Genomic DNA, 20,327 nt, shown 5'->3' with positions numbered 1-20,327 from the left:
TTAGATTTTTTGGAGTTAATTGAATTTATTGGTCCTTTATGCTGTGATTTCTTCAGTTCTGAACTTTCATCTTCAATTCATCTTGGGGTGATGGGGAATGCGTCTGATCTTAGGAAGTATGGTACACATGGTGAACATCCCTGGAATAGCCAAGACTCTTACTGCTGTCTTCAAGGATACACAAACATTTGATAGAACCAGAATTCTTAGATTCCAGTCTTAAACACCATGTAGAATTAATTCATTGCTTTAGGATTTTAGGGAAGAAGTCTTTCCTCCATCTCACTTTTGCTCGTTGAAGTAATAATGGCTCTTAACATATAGGCAGGTGTTTTCTTTTTCTTTTTGGTATTGAAGTTAACATCTCATGAGTGTTCAAAATGTGGCCATCATTTTCTTATTAACTTGGCATTCTACGCAGAGATCTCTTTTGATCTTCTGACTCAAGTTGGCACAGAGCCAGCAGATAGTAGGATTTTCTTACATGAATATAAAGAGGAAGATAAGCCATGGAAATAAGGATTCTGAAAGGAAATAATTATAATGAAGAACTATGGAGTCTAGTGCAATGTAGCAATGATGAAAAAATATCAATTTTCCTCTAATTCCAAAATGCTTCCTCCCCCACTACTATCATGATCCCAATTCTACCTTGCAAGTCTGGCTAGACCAGAGGATGTACACTGGTACAGATAGGAACTGGAAACACAGAGAATCTAGGGTAGATGACTCCTTCAGGACCAGTAGTGTGAGTGGCAATACTGGGAGGGTAGAGAGAGGGTGGACTGGATGGGGGAAACAATTACAAGGATCTACACGTGACCTCCTCCCTGGGGGACGGACAACAGAAAAGTGGGTGAAGGGAGATGTTGGACAGGGCAAGATATGACAAAATAATAATTTATAAATTATCAAGGGTTCATGCGGGAGTGGGGAGCAGGGAGGGAGGATGAAAAATGAGGAGCTGATGCCAGGGGCTTGGGTGGAGAGCAAATGTTTTGAGAATGATGAGGGCAATGATTTTACAAATGTGCGTTACACAATTGATGTATGTACGCTTGTATGAACCCCTAATAAATGATTTTTACAAAAACCCAAAACTATGGAGTCTAAACTGGACAAGCACACAGTGAAGCAGATTAAAAAATGGATTAGAATGGATAGTGTATTAATGGAGCGATGCAATGCACTGGAGGTCTTGATGAGGATGAATAATTATCCCATTGCAGAATAAACTTGATGGCCGCTAACAGGCATAATAAAGTAAGCAAGCTGGAGGCCTCGAGCGACTGGTGACAGAGTGGATTCTGTAACATTTAGATTTTGTTGTGGTCTTGTTTCATGTCAGGAATACCTAGGAGCTGAGATGGAATAGGGGATTAAATGGAATTCAAGAAACGAATTGATAAAACTTAGTTTGGGATATGTCATCCACGTGATGGTAGATTGGCCAAGAAGGTGTTAATACTATAGATATGAATATGGAGACTTATTCTGGTCAAGAGACCAGTAGATTACTTCCATCTGAGAGATTAGAGGGCTACAGGGTGTGGCTGCAAGAGATTGTGGGAAGAAACCATTTTGAAGTAGCTACAGAGATGGGAGAGGAGTTACGACACGAACAACTATTATAGTTTCCTGACACTGAGAGATGTGAGTGAAGAAGGTAAGAGCTTACTAAGGCTTGAGGAGGCAGTGGCTACAAGGAGTGGGCAGGATAAGGAGAGACAGTGGCTACAAGGAGCGGGCAGTATAAGGAATAAGGAGAAGGGAGCGCTCAGGGATAACCAGAGAACATTTCTGACTTCAAGTCACATGTTCCAGAGAGAACAGTAAAAGCATCATATAGGACAGAGTAGAGGATGTAGGTTGCACTGGATGACTGAGAATGACCTTTTAAGTTGTCATGGAACTAAACAACTTTCAGGTGTAGGCCAAGCTTTCTCCATTGGCACACAACCTGTGGGACAGGAATCACATTTAGTGAGCCTCCATGCTTAGTCCAGGGCCCTATTGCCTGTCACCATCTTAGAGCATTTGGGAGTTCAGCTAACAGATAGTGTATAGAAATTCTTAAAATGTTTCTTCCATGAGAAAATGACTTAAACAAACAAAACATCAAAGCCAATCCCTGTGGAGTCATTTTCAACTCATGGGAACCCAATGGGTGTGAGGGTAGAAAAGTGCTCCATTGGGTTTTCAGTACCTCGATCTTTGGGGATTCGTTTGCTAGGACTCTGCCTCGGGCTGGATTTGAACTGACATTTTGGTTAGTAGGTGAACACTTCAGCGGTTGCTTCCCAAGCTCTTTTTCTATTGCTTCAATAGCTGATCTTAGGGCTTCCTCTCATTTCCCAGATTACAATCATTTAATGAGATCTGGGCTGTCATGAGGAAGAAGAAATATAGCTATATGCATTTACACTGCCTTTATATAATATGATATTTTTTCATTTTTGCTTTCTCTTTTTAAATATTTTTCTTCTAACTCTTTTCAAAGAATCAAGCATATATCCATATTTTTCAAATTCTCTTTACTCTGAGAGATTTATATCATTAGGTCTGGATGCATAATTTAATTTCAGTGAGTTACCAGTATTTGTTGTTACCTAATTATTAATGCAAGGAAAGATAACTATTGACTGCATGAAAATCAATTCAGGGCTGAACTAGTTGCCACTGATGTAGTATCAATAGGTTACTTCCCTCTGGAAAGAAATTACTTTTTCTCTTCATAACCTGTTGCTTTCATTGACCACATGTAATTCCAAACACAAATATTATTAATTTACTGCTATATTTCACAGCAAGTGTTTGAGAGAGGGAAAAAAAACCCCCAAAAAACCTTAACATAGCAGAGATTAGTTTCCATGCATACACAATGAGATATAAATAAGAAAGACCTACAGGGGAAATGACCTTATTTATCTTGCTCATTCTTCACATTTTATCACCCTTAAGGAGGATGAAAATCAAATCCTTTTTGCCTTCTGTCATGCTATGTGTCCTGCACAGCCCATGACAGTTATGTGTCTCAGAAGAATGTCTTCGGCTCAGCCAAATACCAGGGCCTTCTGTTCATTTCAGCACAGGATTGATTCCTAATGAAGATGCAAACAAAGCACTAAACAAAGAAGCCTATTGTTCAGAAGGGAGTGGGGGGTCACTGGAATTTATTATACACCCACTATGTGTTTGCTGTCAGCTAACTGCTTCATCTATCTCAGTACAAGAGATGGCAAGCCCATGTGATTTATTTTCTATTTCTCATATAAGGAAACTGAGACACAGAGATTAAAGATGTTGCTTCAGGGCAATAAATCATGGAAAGAGCCAAGCTTGCCTAGAAATAAAGGAAGTTATTTTTCTTAAGTCCTTGCTGTGATGTGGTATATGTTGGATTTCAATATGGGGTATGTGAAAGTCTACTATTGCAGTGGAAAATGGATGTTGAAGGAAGTAGTCAGGAGAGATTCCTTCACTTTCTCTCCCTGAATTCTTTTTACCTTCCTCTTAGCCTTCCATATTCTCTTTTCTATCTTCTTCTTCTTCTCCTTCCTTCCTTCCTTCATTTTCTGTTTCTAAATATTCATGAGTAAAAACATCCATTCTTAGAACCAGAAATTCAGTCATCGAACACATCATATGATGTTGGTCAAAAGTCATGTAACAGGCTAATTATAACACAACACCTCTACTCAGAACTGGGGCATAAAAATATTTGACATGATTGGGAAATTGTAGTTGAGGATCAATATTGTATAATGATGTGGAGAATAACAGCAAAGTGGAAAAAAGGGGTGAAATACCATAGCATGTGGGAAAATACAAGGCTTTCAATACTATGGTTAGGAGTCTGAATTTGATTCTATAGATAACAGAAACCATTGAAAATGTTAAATAAGAGGAATGTGATAGACAGAAATTTATTTTTAAATATAAGCTAACAATGGGTTGAGAGTGGATAAAATGAGGATAAAAAGAGCTGGATAAAAACAAGGTGATATTGAGGGAGGGGATCTACAGCTAAGGCTATTAGTCTAGCTGTTAGGTAACTGGCAATGAGAATAAGTGGAATGCATTAAGGTTACATTATAGAAGAATTATTTATGGCAGTTGGTTAGGAACTTGGACTATGGGAGAAAGGAGAGTTTAAGAGCCTTTCTTAATAGGTATCTTGCTTATACACTTTGTTCTAGCAACCTGGAATTCTGTGAGGTTCACCCTCCCAACAAGATTGCTGAAGACATAATGGGTGCATAAGCAAATGTGGTGAAGAAAGCTGATGGGCCTGGCTACCAAAAGATATAGCGTCTGGGGTCATTAAGGCTTGAGGAAAAACAAGGCTTTATACAATCCAGGGTGTTTAGGAGAGTGTGAGAAAGAAAACATGTTTTAGGCACTGGCTTCTCTAGTTTTGGGAATAATGGATGATCAATCAATTTACCCTTATAGAATGCTAATGTCTATCTTTCTTCTTCCAGGCTGTCCTTCAAGACTCACCAGCACATGAACTTGGACTGGAGAGATACAGCATCCCTGATGCTCCATCCTAGCAAAGATAATCAGTGGCATCCGAGGTCTAAAAGAGGAGGCAAGGCAAGGTCTTTGGCTTAGGCTGAATGACCAAGTCAAGTAAACACTTTAAGCAATGTAAAAATGGTATCCGTCTAACGCTTAGTATTAATAAATTTCAGCATGTCACAATCACTCAGCATTTCTTTCCTTTTATGTCTAATTTATTTCACTCAGCATAATGTCTTCAAGTTTCATCTGTATCATAGGATGCATCAGAATGACAGGCCAACGCCATACACAGGTTCTGAGGAGTAGAGGGTCACAGCAGCGTGTAGTGGTGATACTTTGCACCTGTGGGCAAAAGCAATTTTAAAAAGCTTTAGATTCTTTCGCTTTCTCAAAATATTAAATCATAAAGTTTGAAGACTGACAAGAAACATTACACGATTGAATAGGTGAATATATAACCAATATTGGTCAATCAACTAAAAACATTGCATACATTTAATTTGATTAGATTTCCCCCCTCAAAAGTTGTTAACAACACACCTATTGAAGTTTACTTTATTAGAGTATAATTCCTTAAATGGATACACAGTAGTGTGAAGGCAACAGTAGCCAGCTGCTAGGGCTCTGTGAGTGCTAGGGACTTTAGGAGGATTATTAGGACATAAGAGGCTGAATAGCTGATACTAAATAGAGTAACCATGTGCAAGAAAAAGGCTGACAAGAGGCCACCAAGAATAAAGAAATAAACAACAAAATAGAAACTGGCCAGAGTCCAAGGCTATCGAACTACACTTGAGGTTGATCCTTTATCGAACTGAACACCCATGATCACACCTATGGTTACACTATGAGCCCAGAAGAGAGAGATTTGGACCACTGCAATGGAACAGAATTCTCCCTCCTTCTCTCAGTCTTTCTGGTAAGTCTTGCCTGTATTTCTTGACTTGATATATTTTTTAAAAATTTACTTTCTAAACATTTACTTTCTATTTGAGCCCTTGGTATCAGCTTCTCTTTTTTTCACCCCCCCCACATGACCCTATGATAAATTATTATTCTTTTCATACCTTACATTGGCTGCTGTATCTCTTCACCCATGTTTCTATTGTTCATCCTCCTGGGTGGGGGGTTGTGCATCAATCATTGTGATCAGACCCTCTCCCTTCCCTCCTGTTCCCATCTTCCTCCTATGCTCCTTGTATTGATACTCCCTTTTCTGTTCCTGAGGGGTTTATTTGATCTGGATTCCATGTATCATGGGCTCTTCTCTGTACCACTGCACATGCTCTGGTCTAGCCAGAAATGAAAGGCAGGACTGGGATCATGATGGTGGGGTGAGGAAGCCTCAAAGAATCAGAGGAATATTGTGTTTTATCAGTGCTGTACTGTGCCCTAGTCGACTCATGTCTTCTGTTAGGGGATATCCCATTGTTTACTGATAGGTTTTGGGTCTCTGCTCTCAGATCCCCTTGTTCTCAACAATATGATGTTTTGGTTGCTTTGGGTCTTCTGGTGCCTGTTACTTGATTCTGTTGAAACCTCATGACTGCATAGGCTGGTGCTTCTTCCTTGTGGGTTTGCTGCTTCTCTGCTAGATGATCACTTGTTTAACTTCAAGTCTTTAAGACCCCAGATGCTATATCTTTTGATAGCCGGTAACCATCAGCTTTCTTCACCACATTTGTTTAGGCACCCATTTTGTCTCCAGTGATAGTGCTGGGAGGGTGAGCATCACAGAATGCCAGGTTGTTAGAACAGAGTACTCTTGCATTGAGGGAGGCCTTGAGCAGAAGCCCAACAACAGCTCACTTCCTCAATGTGTTGCCATATAAATATATGTACATAGGTCAATACCTCTATTTTCATGAATTAATATATTTATATAAGTGTACAGCTATGTTTATACCTCTATTCATAGCTTTTCTTTCTAGTTCTTTCCTCTGTTTCTTTTTACCTTCATTCTGCCCCACCATCACTCAGCCTTCTTCTGCCTCGTAGCAATTCCTCTCAGCTAGATTGCTGTTGCTTCAACATGACTGGGATCTCTTCTTGTTGCTTTTAATTCCCTAGTTGTCCCCCTGCCTATGGCGTTGTTTGCGTGAGCTCCCTGCCCACACCTCCTCCTCTACCCCAAGTCCCTCCAGAATCTCCCATCCAGTTGCTCTCTCCTCAGGCTTGCTTCCCACACCTATCTCATATAGGTAGGCAACACAACAATAACAGAGAAAAACAAAAGGAAACCCAAAGGTTGAATAAAACAATAAAAAACAAACAAAAAACTAGCACAAAAAAAGCAACAATCAAAAGCATACATATTTTCATATTTTTAGGTTTGTCTGCTGTCCGTTATAACTATGTCCCCACCGGTCCTGGTGGGGGGTGGGGTGGGGGGTTGTTCCAGGAACTGCCCCTCCTAGCCTGAAGTCTACTTTGGGGACTCAGGGTTTGTGGCTTGGCTTTGCTCCCATTGCTGATCTGTTCCCCTCTGGGAATCACTCAGTATTCATAAAAGCTACCTATGGCAGCCTATATGCTGCCAAATGCTAGTCTAATGTGAACTGCCCAGTGATCATGATGTGAATTCCTGAGTACCTGGTGCTACTGGAGATTGGAACTCTCACAGTGGCCTGGCCAAAATGTCCTCTTGCGAAGTCACTCTGCATCTGCCTGTTGAATAGATATGATAGTAAGGATATATCAGTTTTCTGGGTATGAAAATTAGGTTTTGTGTCAATTTGGCCAGGCTAGGGTTATCAGAAGTTTGACAGTAATCTCTCACAGTGTGATATAAACTAATGTTATGAACTCCATGATGGGATATAACAATACATCATATAATCAACTTTGGTTGTGGTGAATGCAACCCCTTTGATTAGGTCACAGCCTTGACACAATGGGAACACACAACAGTGTGGCTTGTTTTTTGTAAAGCAGAGTCAGCGAGAAATCTTGTCCCTTCTGCTAGATCTGGGCCCACCATTTGTTGATACCCTGCCATATTGTTTGCCTATCCATGGAGCCATCAGCAGATTATCAACCTCACATTCATTGTACTTTGTGTCACCAACTTCGTCTTCCTACTTCCTGATTTGTCATCATCCACAACAAAAATCGGGAAAAGCCTCCTGCTTACCATCTGACCCACAGACTTGAACTGAACTGGACTTAACTGTTTCTACAACTATGTGAGCCATGTGTTGATAACAATATCTTTCTATACACATATACAAATAAGGAACACTGGTTTTGCTTTTCTAAAGAAGTCAGTCAAATATATCGGGTAGACACAGAACAGAGACTCAAGAACATTACTAGACTGAACATCTCCTGTAGGAGTAATACATTTCCTGCTAAATACAAGCTTCTGTTCTATGTAAGTAATCTTCATGGAAAATATTCTTAGTGACTAAGACTTCCAGGAATGAGCACCGAACAGGCAGTGGGGAAGAAGTCCCTGGATTGGTGAAACAGCGTGACAGTGCCCCATCCATTTGTTGAGCATCAGGAGATGTGATGGAGAGACAGTTATTTTCCTGATTGTGGAGCTATCGCGTGATTCAAAAGGTTCACATGCTCAACTGCTAACTGAAAGGTTGGTGTCCGAAGCCCATCCAGAAGCTCCTCAGAAGAACTGCCCAGCAATTTATTTCTGAAAACCCAACCATTGCAAATCCTTTGGAGCACAGTTCTGTTATGGCACAGAGGAGGTGCCAAACATTGGAATTGTTTTCACAGCAACTGGTTACTAACAGGAATCACTATGCAAGCTTTTGGGGTCGGGGATTTTGCTTGGTAGACCTGCCTTTTCCATAGAAAAGACGCATAGGAAGACTGTGAAAGGAAGAGGTACAGACAAAGAATAAGGCAAGACCTGTAACCACACTCGGGAGCATTTCCCCTACCAACTGCTCACGGTCCTTTCCTTTCCTGCTGCTGCTTGGCTCTCATCTCCTTAGACACTCAAGGAAGCTTGGCAGTTGTCCAGACAGGGGCCTACACTGCCAAGCAAATTTTATCTGAGCTTCCTGCGCAGAGAGAAGATTATGAAGCATAAATCCAAAGGAAAGAAGAGGTGATTAAAAATATTTTAAGTACGGGTTTTCAATGTATGTCTATACATTCCAGGTTGGACCACTTGGGGGAGGGGTCGGCAGCTAATGCCATTAAACAGCCCAGAATTGGTTATTTATATATATATATATATATATATATATACATATATATATATATATATATATATATATATACTAAGTGATGATTTCCAGAGAGCCCTAAGTAGATGTTTATGATTATTTTGTTTGTCCTATGATTCTAGTCTTAGACTTATCCAGATCTCCAGCTCTAGCCCTAACCCTCCACCACTTGTCTGTCAGTTTGTTCTATCGGTGGCTTATGTTTTGCTGTTAACTCCGTTGTTGTTAGGTGCCATTGAATCGTTCTGACTCAAAGCAATAGAATATACAACAGAATGAATGAATCATGTAAGGGTCTGTTTTTACCATCTTTATAATAGTTCTCATATTTGTGTCCAGTGTTAGAGCCACTGTATCAATTCATGTCATTGTGGATTTTCTTTATTACTCACTCTGTACCCTGAAAACTTTTGATTAGAGCTCATGAGGTTCAGGAGTAGAGGGTCCATGGAAGATCAGGTATACAGGCAGAATGGTAGGATGCATGGTAAAACATTAGTTATTCCCAATTTTACAAATGGAGTTACGTTTGTCCAGAAAAATAAACCAAATGTGAGTATTGGCAGAGATTCAGTTCCTATTGTTTTGACTGCCTGGGGATTTTTTTGAATGGGCCCAATGGGCCCTTATTCTAAATGTCCAGGGAAAGTAGGACAAGTCTAACTAGAAATGGTCCAGTCCCTTTTTTCCAGGGACCTCAGTAATGATGCGATGACTCTGCACAGTCAAGTGTTTGTGTGGCTCTTCATTGTCGAATAACATGTGGAGGAAGACCAGAACATTGCATTGGCTAGACTAGTGAAGACTAAAATTAGAGCCGCTAACTTGGAAACTTTTCTAAACACTATGTGATAGCTAATCTTTTTTTTCCCTGAGTACTCATGTGTTTTATTTATTTTAAAATCATTTTGTTAGGGGCTCATACAACTCTTTTTACAATCAGTACATGCATCATTTGTGCCCAGCACATTTGTACATATGTTGCCATCATCATTCTCAAAACACCCACTCTCTACCTGAGCCCTGGCATCAGCTCCTCATTTTCTCCTCCCTCCCCACTCCCTCTCCCTCCGAGCCCTTGATCATTTATAAATTATTATTTTATCATATCTTACACCATTTTATTGGGGGCCCGTACAACGCTTATCACAATCCATCTATCCATCCGTTGTGTCAAGCACATTTGTCCATTTGTTGCCATCATCATTCTCAAACATCTGCTTTCTACTTAAGCCCTTGGTATCAGCTCCTCATTTTCCCCCTCCTTCCCCACTCCCTCCTCCTTCCTCAGACCTTGATCATTTATACATTATTATTATGTTGTCATATCTTATACTGTCCGATGTCTCATTTCACCCACTTTTCTCTTGTCCATCTCCCAAGGAGGAGGTTATAAGCAGATCTTTGTAATCGGTTTCCCATTTCTGCCCCCACCCTCCCTCCACCCTCCCGGTATGGCCACTCTCATCACTGGTCCTGAAGGGATCATCTGTCCTGATTCCCTGTGGTACTGGTTCCTGTGATAGCTAATCTTTTGCTTTTCTTTCAGGGTATCCCCTGGAATCCACAAAAGTTCACTTTTATCTCCCACAGTAAGAATCAGTTTTTTTTTAATTTATACATTTTATTAGGGGCTCATACAACTCTTATCACAATCCATACATATACATACATCAATTGTATAAAGCACATCTGTACATTCTTTGCCCTAATCCTTTTCTTTTTTTATATTTTATTAGGGGCTCATACAACTCTTATCACAATCCATACATATACATATATCAATTGTAGAAAGCACATCCGCACATTCCCTGCCCTAATCATTCTCAAAGCATTTGCTCTCCACTTAAGCCCTTTGCATCAGGTCCTCTTTTTTTTCCCCTCCCTCCCCGCTCTCCCTTCCCTCATGTGCCCTTGGTAATTTATACATTGTTATTTTGTCATATCTTACCCTATCTGGAGTCTCCCTTCCCCCCCCCCCTTCTCTGCCATCCATCTCCCAGGGAAGAGGTCACATGTGGATCCTTGTAATCAGGTCTGCCTTTCCAATCCACTCACCCTCCACTCTCCCAGCATCGCCCCTCACACCGTTGGTCCTGAAGATATCATCCACCCTGAGTTCCCTGTGCCGCCACCCCCCATATGCACCAGTGTACAACCTCTGCCCTATCCAGTCCTGCAAGGTAGAATTTGGATCATGGTAGTTGGGGGGAGGAAGCATCCAGGATCTGGGGGAAAGCTGTGTTCTTCATCGGTACTACCTCGCACCCTGACTGACCCATCTCCTCTCCTAAACCCCTCTATGAGGGGATCTCCAGTGGCCAACACTTGGAATCAGTTTTATTGCAAAAGGACTTAAATTTTCAGAGCATGGTTTTTCAGATTATTTGAAACAAAAGAAATACATTAAAAATTGTTAGAAATAGACCATTGTGAAGATGTGGTCTAGGTGCATCCTGGTGCCAGTAACCTCTGGATTATCACTGGTATTGGTGAGCAATGTGCACCTTGATCTTCACCCTAGAACCACTGAATCAGAATTTGCATATTAATAAGCTCTCTAGGTGATTCACATGCACTAGGAAGTTTGAGAAGTGGAGTCTGTGATTAGGTGGCAAGGAGATACCTTTGATGCACTGTGAGCCCCTGTGGCAAAATGAGGGTTTTCTAAGGTGAACTCTTCACCAGAATCACCATAAGGTCTTTCTCCCATGTTTGTACCCTAATGCCCTTTTAGTGTCACCAACTTATCTGCCCCTTGCTGCTCACTGTCTGCTGGCTGGAAATGATAATCTTCATCAGTGCCTTTGCTTTTGTTTTCTCTCCCATCTACTGTCTGAGGTTCTACTTCAAACAGACTGTGCTTCTGGATCAAGATACTGCCGACCAGCTCTTGTGGGAAATTGTACTTAATTCAGTGGAGTAGTTAACTGTATTTAATTCATGGTCTTGGGTAATTGCAACTTCATTTGCCTCAATGATGTCTTAGTAATTTTTGTTGTAAGCTGTGGTTGAGTTAGGTCTTACTCATGATAATGTTATGTAGAATAAACCATTTGTGGTAATGGACCAGCTTCAGGATTTGGGGTATGTTAAAGTCCATTGTTGTGATCGATATTTTGTGTATTTTGACTGTATTTCCAAAATAAGTCATCTTCTAGCGCTAACTTGGACACTATTCAGTTTTGATTCATAGGATTTTCTTTGGCTATTTTTCAGAAATATATTGTGAGGCCTTTCTCCTAGTTGATCATAGTCTGGAAACTCTGTTAAAATCTGTCCACCTAGGAGACATCGGACAGTGTAAGATATGACAAAATAATAATAATTTATAAATTATCAAGTGTTCTGGAGAAAGGGGGGAGTGGGAGGAAAAGGGAAAACGAGGAGCTGATATTAAGGGCTGAAGTAGAAAGCAAACATTTTGAGAATGATGATGGCAACAAATGTACAAATGTGCTTGACACCATGGATGGATGTATGGATTGTGATAAGAATAATATGATTATGATAAGAATAAAATGATTTTAAAAATCTGTCACCGTGGGTGACCTTCCTGGTATTTAAAATACTGGTGGAATATCTTCCAACATTGTACATACAAACCTCAACAGTATGACAAACTGACAGTGGTTAGTATTATTGGTGATTGTTACTATTGTTATAGGCAACTAATTATCTTATTAGAGCTTCTCTACATATTGGATTGACAGAGTTGTGCTTTGGGCGAGGTCTTGCAATGTTCTTTCTGAAAAGAGTCGTGATGTCATTCCACTTCCATTTGTTGTTCCTGGAACCCTAGTCATGTGATTGCACAGTTAGAAATGGGAACACCAGTTCATTGAGCTCCCTAACTCCTAGGACATGGATCTGTGTGTGCTCTAGTTCATTTTTGACAACCTCCAATTTTCCTTGATTTATTCTTCGTACAGTGAAAGTCTGATGACTAATGTATTGATGTAGCCATTTCTTCTTATGTTGAGTCATGCCACATCAACAAAAGACAGTTCCAAAAGTTTTATTACATCCACATCACAGAGATAGACTACTTTGAGGAGATCCCTGCCCCCTCCCATTTGTGTACTTTCCAAATTGAAGAGCTCATCTTCCAGCATCATATCAGACAATGTCCTGCTGTGATTTGTAAGATTTTTTGGGAAAAAAAAAGATTAGCAGATCCTTCTTCTTAGTCTAAGTCTGGAAGTTACACTGAAACCTGTCCCTCATAGGTAATTTTGTTGGTATTGAAATACCAATGGTATAACCTATAAGCTACCACAGTATGACAAACCTGCAGAGATATGGTGGAGGCCTGGCTAGACTGGACTGAATTATGAGTAGTGTAAAGTTTCTTACAGTAAGGAATTTTGCCTTATGGATCCTGCCCTACTTGGTCCTGAGCTCGCTGATCGTTTTTACTACCCTGTACAAATATTCTCACTATCAATCTGAATCTGTCACTGGAAAGAGAGCTGTCACAAGGCTAATAGCTGCCCCCTTCAGAACAAGGTGAAGTTAGTTCCAGTGAAATGACCGGTAACAGGAGGTGTCCTTTGTTTGCACAAAGAGAGCTGGTTCAGCAAGTTCAGGAGAAAATGATTTTCTCTTTCAGTAGAAAATCTAGGTTAGAAACACCAATATTGTATTTGCACTGTATTTATTCTATTAATTCTGACCTTGCAAACTGCAAATCAACTACCATATAATCATAGCATAATTGTCTGTTAATGTCTGTCCTTGAAGCTAGAATACTGGAAATAGTACCCGGAGCTGAAATCCACACAGTAATTAATCTTAAACTCATGGAGCAACATAAATATGGCACAATGCATGAAGACCATTGCTTGTCTCTTAATGCCTACTTGAGAGCCCACCAAGGGGGTTTACCCCATAGATATCAAACAGCCCTTCCTCCAAGCTCAGCGAGTGCTTGCACAATGGATTGATAAAAAAGCGGCCAAGGTGGCAGCCTGGAAGGCCATGAATTAGCATAAGGTAGCCTTTGTGTCACTGAGGGTTATATGGCTACTGTCATGACTGAATGGTCACCTGGTCAAGGCCAGAGATGGATGCTGAACCTTTGATACAGTGTCATTCCTTAGGAAGACGAGTCAGCTACCTGGTGGTAGATCCATTACAGTGCACCACTGAAATCAAATGAAAAGTCAGTTACATATATTTATTCATAAGATTTATATGCACTACAATGATAAAACTTCAAATGGAATATCAAAGGAACTTACAGTTCCGTCAGGACAGTAGTCTACTTAGCAAGTGAGAGGAAGGTAGTGTCTTTGAGAAATCCTTCAACTTCAAACATAATGTTTTCTTTTCACACTGCAACTGGTTCATGAGTTTTTTTTATGATATTGTTTATCCTTCATAGGCATAAAAACTTTGGTACAAACAATAAGAGATGTGAAGATATTTCTCTTTTTGCTAAGGCTGGACAAAATTTAATGTAGGAGGAACTTCAGGATGAAGACCGAGGTGAAAGTACACTCAACAGAAGACCCAGTAGCAGAGCCAAACTTGCATCTAAACCCAAACCTTTAAACCTCTCCAATCATCTTCTCAGCTAGCTCTGTTTGGGGTTTGCATTATAAAGCTGCATCCTACAAAGCAGGAGTCAGCAGCATTTTTTTGGTAAACACCTATACATTTTTGTGTGTATACTTGTGTGTGGGCCACACAGTCTTGCTTCACCTACTCAACTCTGCTTATTTGGTGAGAAAACCGTCAGTCATAGATCTCTGTGGGTGAATGGGTGTGGCTTTGCCTAGGGCTGGCTAGAATTGGTGGCACAGTGGTGACGCATTGGGCTGCTAGCCTAAAGTTCCGCAGTTAGGAACTATTAGTCTCTTCATGGGGGAAAGACGAAACTTGCTACTCCTGTAATGAGTCTCAGTCTTGGAAACCCACAGGGATGGTTCTGTCCTGTCCAATAGGTTGTGAGGAGTAGGAAATGATGGTGAGTTTTTTGAGTGCAAAATGAAATTCAGGCACTTGTATAAAAAATATGAAGAAATCCAGGATGGGACCAGAAAAGGGTTAAACAAGGAGTGGCTCTCTTCTACATTTGGAACCTCCAGGTGACTGCCCAGACTGCATACCCATGAAGCCAGCCCTGGCTGTGTCTCAATATAATTTTGTTTACCAAAACAGGTGGCATGCTGGAGGAGGCCCAAGTACCATAGTGTGCTGACACTTATTCTAAAAAAAATAAAAAAATAATGTCTGAAAATGACAGAAGAATTGATGCATTAAAACTGTGTTGCTGTTGAAGGAAATGGAATATATTCTTGGCTCCTACAAAAACAGTCTTGAAGGAAGTATAGTCTGAGGATTTCTCAGGAGAGAGATGATGCGCCTTTGGCTCTCTCACTTAAGACAGTACAACATGGTTGCTAGAGGGCGAGTGGAAATGAGCTAAAACCTTAAAGGATGGAAACAATTGCCCAGAGCAATGGATGCAAATGTATCAAGATTGGAGATGGCGCAGGCCTGGGTGATGTTGCATTCATTGTCACTACGGCCTGAGGCTGACCTAAGCAACAGCAAAAATAGGAATATCGCCAAGTCCATGAGGATTCTGAGCAGGTGAAGGAAGTCAATTCTACATAGGCACCTGTCAATTTCCCCACATTCCTATGCTGTGACCGAATGTCTGAACACCAGCTTGACTTAGAGTTTGCCCAGGGTGGGGCAGGGGGGACCCCTGGTCCTTGGTCTTAGAGGCTAACAGGCAGCGGGCTTGCTTTCTGCCCTCAGCCTGCCCCATGCTGCTGCTTGCAGTGTACCAGCGGGAAGGCAAAAGGGGCGATTTTTTGGCTTCTGTTCTTTCTTTTACTTGGGATAAGTTTGTGTTGACTTTCTCGAGAAGTGTCCTTGACTTCTGAGACATCTTCAAAGACCACTTTTGAAACAAACATACAGCGATCCTTTCAGAAGCCTGTCAGCCTTTGATTACCTCTTGCTGACTCTCTGAAAGCATGTCTTGTCACTTCTCTTGAGTTTTAGAGGAGGCCTCGGTAGTGTCTGCAATCTCCCTGTGTGTGTTTTCAGAGCCCCAGAGCAGAGTCGGGGTATCAGTGCGTCCCTGGACCAGGGCAGGCAGTATCCACCAGAGCCTGCTTTGGTTTCTTGTGCTGGCCTCATAACGTAAGAACTTCAGCTTGGGAGGCACATACAGATCTTTCCCCAGGTGGCTGCAGGATTTTCAAACATAGCGCCATCAAGTGTTACCTCTAGAAATGACTCGGCCCGGGCAATAGGAATGGAAACGCAGCTCTTCTGCCCATTGCTTATCTTTGCGGTTTGGTTTTATGATATGAGAACATTGAACAACATCTTTAGCTGAAGTGAAATTCCAGAACCATTCATACAGGTTACCTATGTATGCTTGAAGGGTGCACATGAGGCTTGGTTGACAGAGCCCTGCCCGGAAGAAGGACTTTTGAGTATGTCTTCTCATAGCCCATTTTCTTGGGTACTATGTAATACTTTCAGATAAATGCGCGAGGGTGTCGCGTCCACATTGTTGGGTGGTTTGAATCCACCTGATAGTCCTTGGGACAATGCTGAGGCCATCTGCTGTCATGCAAATTTCCGGAGAAGTTCTACTCTGTCTCACAGGATTGCTATGAGTTGGAATTAAATTGAGAGCACTGTGATTTCGTTCTTTCTTTCTTTTTTTATAGGTTTTCTACCTTTTAATGTTGATTTCAATCCAATCCAACCTAGGATTATATATGTCAAATTTTTAAAACCTTGATTTGGGGCAAGAAGTCCATATACTATGTTATGTTTACCCTAGAATCTTCCCTATTCTTGTTTTCTTGTTGGTTATCTTTGTTTCTAAACAAAACCAGCGGATGTGGCCATTCTTCCGGTTTCTATTTACTCATATTTCCTTGGGAAGGAAATCCCTGGAGAAGATTTCCCTGGATCTGAGATTTGAAACCAAACCACCTGCAGGTGGTCCTACCATTGGTTCAAACTACTCAAATCTAGTCTAGTCACTCACTGCCGAGTAATAATAAATGCAAGTCGATGACTCTAATGTGAAATTAGGATTTCACATTTTTGAAATTGTTAGGTAGTTAGCATCAGGGATGGGCTGTCCATTGACACATGCCCAGGAGAGCCAGCAAAGGACAAAGCTGGATTTTCCTGCCGGTGGGCATGGATGGGCGTTATACCTGGAGCAGCCCACCTGGGCCAGGTGATTGCAATTCAGCCAATGGGATCGACCTGGGGTCGTTCACCACGCCTCCCCCGGGAACCCTTGAAAAGGCAGGAACTGAGAGGGAGAAGGGTCTTGTCTGGTCGTCTTCGTGGGAGGAAACTTGGGAGAGAGATCCTTGCATGACCCTGAGCAGTCTCTGCCAGGCCGCATGGTCAAAGGAATCCTATGGGTGCCCGTAAAACCTGGAGCTTCTTTTAACTCATTAAATTCACTTGGATCACGAGCCCGGCTCCAGCGTGAATTCTTTCTCGTGTGGAGCCAAGGACGAGGCTGAAATCTAGCCAGGAGAGAGAGAGAGACCTAACAAAATCTGAATTCAGGGTGTTAGCTAGGAGAATCTCTCTCTTGCTCTGGATCCTAGGGGAAGTTTCTCTTTTAGCCTTTTTATAGCTCTGGGGTATTTCTTGTCATATCTTGACTACCTGTGGAATATCTTCATATGAGATCTGTCTTCCCTCTTTCTCTTTGGTTTCCCTTTTATAAGAAAACTCTCAAAAGGGATTAGGTTTAGAATCCAGCCTATTCATATAGAAAAAATTGATAAACAGGTTCACATTCATAAGCACAAGTGTTAAGATTCAGCATTTTTAGAGGGGGTTGGCGATATTATTATATCCACAATACTATTAGAAAAATCCATCTTTATTTCTACACAATACTAATAGAAATAAATAGTCTGCAATACTATAAGAAATAAATTAATCTTTATAGATCTGGTCAGTGGTCAGCAAGGGAGCCACTTCTGTCTCGTCCCAGCTAGCCAGGAATTGACTGAGGGAAGCAGAGTTTGGACATTAGACTGGGATTGGAGACACCCCATTTGTGTAGGAAGTTGTGACATGACAATCAGGTTAGGGGGTTAATTAATACAAGAAGCCATGGGCTACTTTGCTCACTCTCAAGGCATACACGCCGCAGCAGCGTTGACTGGGTCCAACTGGGAATTCAGAGAATCTGAGCCAATATCAGAGCTTGCACTCAGCCAGAGCACAAGAAAATAGCTGCAAATTCCGCAGGGAGCATGCAGTGCTGGGACAAGGCAGATTTGCAAGTCAATCTGAGAGCCAGGTAGGAGATGTGATTACATTTGTGCCTACTTGGCAATCAAGATATGGAGGAGGCAAATATCTTCTGGCTGCTGCTTGGTCACTCAGAGGGTCCCTGCAGTGGACAGCTCTGTGTTCCCGAAGGCTTTTCAATGGAGACTGACTGCAGAGAGGCAGGGCTGAGAGCAGCGAGGCAGGTACTCACCAAGTTAAGCACATCTTCTATGCTTGGATTTGTAGGACTGGGTCAGAGAAGGGCAGGCTGAGGGGGTCTTTCAAATGGCTAGAGAGATGGCAGTCATTTGGAGCAGTAAGTAAGTCATTGTAGGAGAAACTTTGGTTTATAAATAGAAAGCAGGCTTTCTGAATAGACGCTCTAACCCTGTATCCCAGGAAGAACAGCATTAACAATAGCCTTTGTCCTTTCCTAAGCAGCATTGCTGCTTCTGGGTGCCTGTGGACCCAGTCAGGCACAGAGTTAAGACCGCACATGGGGACAATGGGCAGCCATGGGACTTGCCTGGAGCATGGGAACCATCATTACTCACTTCGTGTTTTAGGAAAAAGGATGGAGGATTAAAGGTAGTCCGGGGAAGAATGCTTTAAGCCACACTATTCAGAGTACAGGCGCCCTGGTGGCATAGTAGTCATACACTGGGCTGCAATCCACTGGTTTGAAACCACCAGCCACTGTGCAGGAGGAAGATAAGGCCTTCAGTCTCCTTATGGAGAAAAATGACATTGATGATGACTTGCTTTAACACTCTATGTATTGCAAAATATATGCAAACATAAACAAGTATTTAATAGAGGTTATGAATCCTCATAAGCAATAGCTGATAGTTCACAGAATAAATATATACTAAAATACTGCTTTCAAAATGACAGCCAAAAAAAAAAAAAAAGATTTACAGTCCAGAAACCCTCAAGGGCAGTTCTATCCTGCTGTCCCATAGAGTGGCTATGAGGTGGCATGGACTCAATGGCAGTGAGTTTGTTTGGTTTGTTTGCTGATTCAGAGTGCCCCAGAGTGAAGAGGTGCAACACTGGGCTGGCCGTGCCAGAATGCGAAGAGAGAGAGACTCCCGAGACCAGTGGAACCGGGAGACAGAAATGAAAGGAGCAGTAGGGACGAGGTTGGGAATCAAACTTTTGGCACCAAGACTCACTTACACCTTTCCTGTTTCCTCTTTTTAACATAACGTCCAGGTTGTAAAAGATGTCAGGGAGGCCAACAGAATGACAGTGACAGTCACAACCCTAGACTTTCCGTCAATGGACTCATTGATGGAGAGGTGGCAAATTGATTTTGAGATGTGGAGATAGGGGCACAAGAGAATATACGCAGTCCTCGGATTATGAACAAGTTCTGTTCCTGAGTCTGTCTTTAAGTTGACTTTGTCTTATGTTTAATATTAGTCAAATGTAACTCTTAATGTGTATAAGGATTAATAAAAGAGTATTGCTATGAAATAAAAGAAACTGACTTAAAAAATAAGAGAAACTTTTGTTAAACAAAAATATCAAAATATGAAATAATTGTTTCTCAATATCACCTCCATTAACCAAAGAGCATCTAGTTGACACAATCCCTAACCATCGCAATATTAAAAGATACTATGATATATATTTATGTTTTGAGGTCTTTGAATGGTGCAAATGGTAGTACACTAAGCTGCTAATAGCCAAACTGTAGGTGGCTCAAGTTTACGAAAGCTGTCATGATCTTTTCCCCAAAACTGAGCCAATGAAACCTCTAAGGAACACAGTTTTACCCTGACACACATAAGGTTTCTGTGATTTATAGTCAACTTTATGGCAACTGGGTTTGCATTTCTTCCTAAGGGCCACATGCTGTTCTAAGCACTTGCCATAGATAATCTAACCCCTTCAACATACAACCAGGTAGCAAAGTGACACTGAGACTGCCTTTCTATCTGTAGGTACTGAGGCCTACACCATTCAAGCTGGCTGCACTTCATCTTCCCCCACATACCGAGGAGCACAGCCACATGCCCTGTCTCTAAAGAGATGACAGTGAGGTGGTATAGGAGGGTTTTCTGTGATCATGGTTATAGTCATTAGATGATTTTTCACTTTTCTGGAGATGTATGTAAGTGCAGGGGTGGAATACAACCTGTCAATCAGGTCACAGTCTGATGGTGCCTCCTTGGGGTGTGGCCTTCTCATAAGGACAACCCTGGGGACCTCCTCACTCTCTCCTCCCTCTCCATCCTGCTTGCTGCGACTCTGCCATGTGTCCACTGACGTTGGGTCGCACTTCTCCGGACCCACTGGTCTGTGAGCTTACTG

This window comes from Tenrec ecaudatus, chromosome 10 (genome assembly GCF_050624435.1).
Source record: "Tenrec ecaudatus isolate mTenEca1 chromosome 10, mTenEca1.hap1, whole genome shotgun sequence".
NCBI classification, from domain to species: domain Eukaryota; kingdom Metazoa; phylum Chordata; class Mammalia; order Afrosoricida; family Tenrecidae; genus Tenrec; species Tenrec ecaudatus.
This window is presented reverse-complemented; position numbering follows the sequence as displayed.